This window comes from Anopheles marshallii, chromosome 3, assembly GCF_943734725.1.
Source record: "Anopheles marshallii chromosome 3, idAnoMarsDA_429_01, whole genome shotgun sequence".
NCBI classification, from domain to species: domain Eukaryota; kingdom Metazoa; phylum Arthropoda; class Insecta; order Diptera; family Culicidae; genus Anopheles; species Anopheles marshallii.
The window spans coordinates 68,689,566-68,693,598 of record NC_071327.1 but is presented as its reverse complement, the minus strand read 5'-3'; positions in this window follow the sequence as shown (position 1 = coordinate 68,693,598).

The following is a 4,033-nucleotide window of genomic DNA, read 5'->3' as shown; positions in this document are numbered from 1 at the left end:
GTCTTCTTCTGTCGTTTTAGGTAGGTGGATTAAAGTCGATGCGATTATATGCGATTTTACAGCTCATAATGGCTGTAATGGCATGGTTCCTGCGCTGACCGTGATCAACAAATCAAAAACTGGCGATAGGGATTTATTAAATAGTCCTGAGCAATTGCGTATTCTTTCCTTCCCGCATAAAGCAAGGATTTTCCATCCCATACTCTACCGAACATTTGCATTCGCCCACGCGAAAAGAGCAGTGCAGTTTAATGGACGCGGAACCAATAAAAAAAAAAGAAGCAAAACACATTGCGCAAATGTTTGTTTGTTTGGCTGGCGCGTTTTGTTTGATCGATTCCGGGCCGAGAGTTGGTACAGGTGTGTAATTGTAGGTCATCATCCATTCCACCGACGCAATCCCACCGACACACTTGGTTGTGCAATTTGCATTTCAACCCATCCGTGAGCCACGACAACAGTAATAAAAATAACCCGTGCTTCGAAGCCGAATCACAACGGCTCTTATCGCTATCAGCTGTGCTCGTGCCGAACGAACAGCACAGGAAAACATTGAAACAGTGAAGATATCGACAGTTGATTGCCGGTAGGGCGAAGAGAATCAATATTATACCACCGATTGTTTCGTGCAGGGCACGTGCCGTGAGGTATTTTTCTCACTCAGACAGCATGGCTCATGAACTTGAAAGCGCATAAGCCGCGCACCATCGGTTGTGTGGAGGAGGATGATGATGATGATAATAATACTCATAATAATAATAATAATGTCACAGTCCTCAACTTGACCATGAAATCAATAAACAAGTAAACATATTTATTACGATCGTAAAAATAAACCGGGATAAACAATGTTTTGCCTTTCCTTTCTGCACAGGATGAAATAAGGTACAGAGGAATGAATAAAAAAAATAATCAATATCCACCGGTTTGTTGTATAATCGTTTTGGGACTTTTAAAGGTAGCTTCAAATACTGAAGTATGCGACCAGCACAATCTTCTTTTGATCCCAATCTCTTATCGTTCTGGAAGTTTTGTAGTGTCATTAAAAGTTGATAAATGCCAGGTCCATACAATATATTGGACAAACCCACAACAACTCTCCCGTTAACAGGAGGATTTTTTTTTACTAATCGCTAAAGATCGTAATTTAGTTTTTGATCGCACGGAAACCGACTCATAGTAAACGACGGTTCCGTTTGGTCCCACCAAATACGCAGTAGAACTTTCATGAAAGTTAATCCTGCTTTGTTCGCCGTTTGAGCTACTGCACCACGGTTTGATCAGGACCGTTTTTGCATAATATTGTAAATTGTTCATTCGGATCCATCGTTTTTTCCTCATCTTTCCTTTTGCTCATTTTTTTCTCTCCTCAATCATTTTCGTCCTTAGCATGAAAATTCGTTCCATTAGCTCTGGTCATTGATGTGGCAATTGAATTAAAATTTAATTTTGGGCAAATGGCTTTAAGCTGTTTCGTAAAGGATGTTTAGCTACTGGGCGATGCTGCAGCTACTAATAAACCGATCAACTTCGACTGCAAATGCACATTTTATCAACATTTTCGATGGGTTGATTTTTCTCAGACCAAAGATAAGCCGCGGATCGGGAGGGGGTTGTGTGGGGCGGCTTGGTGGTGTATTGGCACCCGGCCTTCACACGAACAGACCAATCCAAAATCCCATCCAGCTCGATCCCCCTGACGCAAGACATGATTTTTCAGCTACGGGTAAACAAAGTCAAAGAAAGCCAGAAATTGCAGGCCTAGACTCTCCTGAGGTTGTGCCGATAAAGAAGAAGAAAGATAAGCTGTAACGTAATATAAAAAGCCTGGTGCAACCAAGGCACGGGTGTATGCAATCAGCCCACACAGAAGTGGTGCGTTTAATCGACATTTTTAAAAGGCGAATTTAAGCGATCGCAGGCAACCCGCATTGAAGGCTGGTGGTGTATGTCGCGCGCGCACACCGTATGGAAAGAGCTCAAGGTAATCACCATGGTGCGCGCACCATTGTGCCATGTCCCCCGGCTGATAGTTGTAGGTATCACAAACCACCATCTGCAGGCCCGCCAAACGGCATCAACCAGCACATCATCATCATCATTCATGTCCAACATATTGGTCACACCATCTGACGATGTTCAATATGGATAGGTTGTGGGGGTTTGCGATTTGTACGACCGGTATGTGGTATGACTGCAAAATGTTCGACCGAATATGGCTTCTAAAATTGTCCTTTTTTTGTTGATTTATTTATGCTGTATACGTATACGGCTTTTCTTCAATATATTTACAATGCAAAATCAACAGGTCATGTCACACTTTGTGATGCGTGCGCAAGACTTTCCTCCACAGCCTGCTTTTTCGATTCAAGGTTTTGATGGGCATTGGTTTGTTGGTTTTCGTCATCCAATAAATGCTTCAAATCCATGGAATAAAATCTGTAATGAAGTGTTTGACTGTGATGAATATTTAAAAATTGCTGGAAATATTCATTACTACGTTTTGTTGAACTTTGTTTTCTCAACCGAAGGAGAAAGTAACAACAAACTTCACAATGTAAAGAAGAAACATATTGCAACAAGAGAATGGATTTGTTCGCAGTATATCTGCACGTCTTTCCTTCACTTCGTGCTGTACACACAACCATAGTGATAGTTGCTTGCCGTGCTACTAATAACACCGGAAGCTTACCATCATTACCACTTACTAAACTTTATCAACCATAACAAAATGCTCGTACAATGTGTACAATAATGGGAAGGCAAAGCAAAAAAAACAGGGCTGTAATCACCACTTCCTTCGCGGAGAAAAACTATTCCACGCCAGTGAGAGTGAATAATTTATGAATACAATTACCATCCGAGTTAATGCTACATTGTGCATTGGGGCGTATTTTTTCCTGAAATTACTGTTAAAAAACGACTTCATGCATGGACTCATGCAATCGATCACAGTGCACAGGGCGTCTTTCCAGCTGCGACAAGTGACAGCAACACTACAATGAGGAAAATGCTTCCTGTAAGCAGCTGTGCGAAGTACGCAAGAAGAGTACTGAGCGACGAACGAGACAGTCTGCGAGATCCTGATCGGTTGCTTGCATCAGAAGATCAGCGAGAGGGCGCAACAGATCGAAAATAGAGTGACACGGATTTAGCACGCACGCACCACACACACACACATCCCCCGCTTCACCTGTTGTGACAGATCGTTGCCTTTTGCTGTTCAATTTTCCAACACACTAGCGCGGTATAGCGAGAACGCCAGAGTAAAAGTAGGAACTTTGCGCGCACAAATATAACTTCTTTGAGCGGAGGTTTTTTTTCGCAGTAAAACTAGCACTTGCTGGTTGGTAGCATGCAACATAGCCGCTCATCGGTATTCTGGACAGTAGTGGCAAAAATATTTTTAAAGCACGTTGAACATTGCCATCCGTGCGGCGATTATTTTCTCACTTGGATGTCCTGGAGTTTTTTTTATTGTGCACGAAATCACCACTTTTAGACAAAATTAAGTTTAATTCGATACAATTAATTAAATATCAATGCAACAAAGCATCCGATTACGAATTCTTCCGAATCAATAGCGAAAAAAAACTTTCCCACGCAAAGATGGCACACGAAAGCAAAAGTTGCAACCATTTTTGGTTGTTGCTACCACACCAATATGGAGACCCCCACCATCATTGCTGTATGTTTTCGTCGGTGTTGTTCACTTTTCACGACAGTGCTTTCACTTTCCATTTCCAGGCCGCTGATGGTTTTAAAAAATCAATCACAATCGTGTTGCTTTAAACAATGTGACCATCTTCGCGTCTGCTTTTTTGTTTTTTAACGACACAATAATTGACCGGTGAAATTATGCACTCTTGGGCTGGTATTATGCTTTGTGCGCCGTGCAGAACGACATAGCGTTGCTAATGTTGCTTTTCGAACGCATTATCCTTCTCGCACATATTCTATCTCACTTCACGCTCACGGCTGCAATGCAATTTGGTTTCCTTTCCATCAGTAATCACTCTTTTCTTTCCACCGG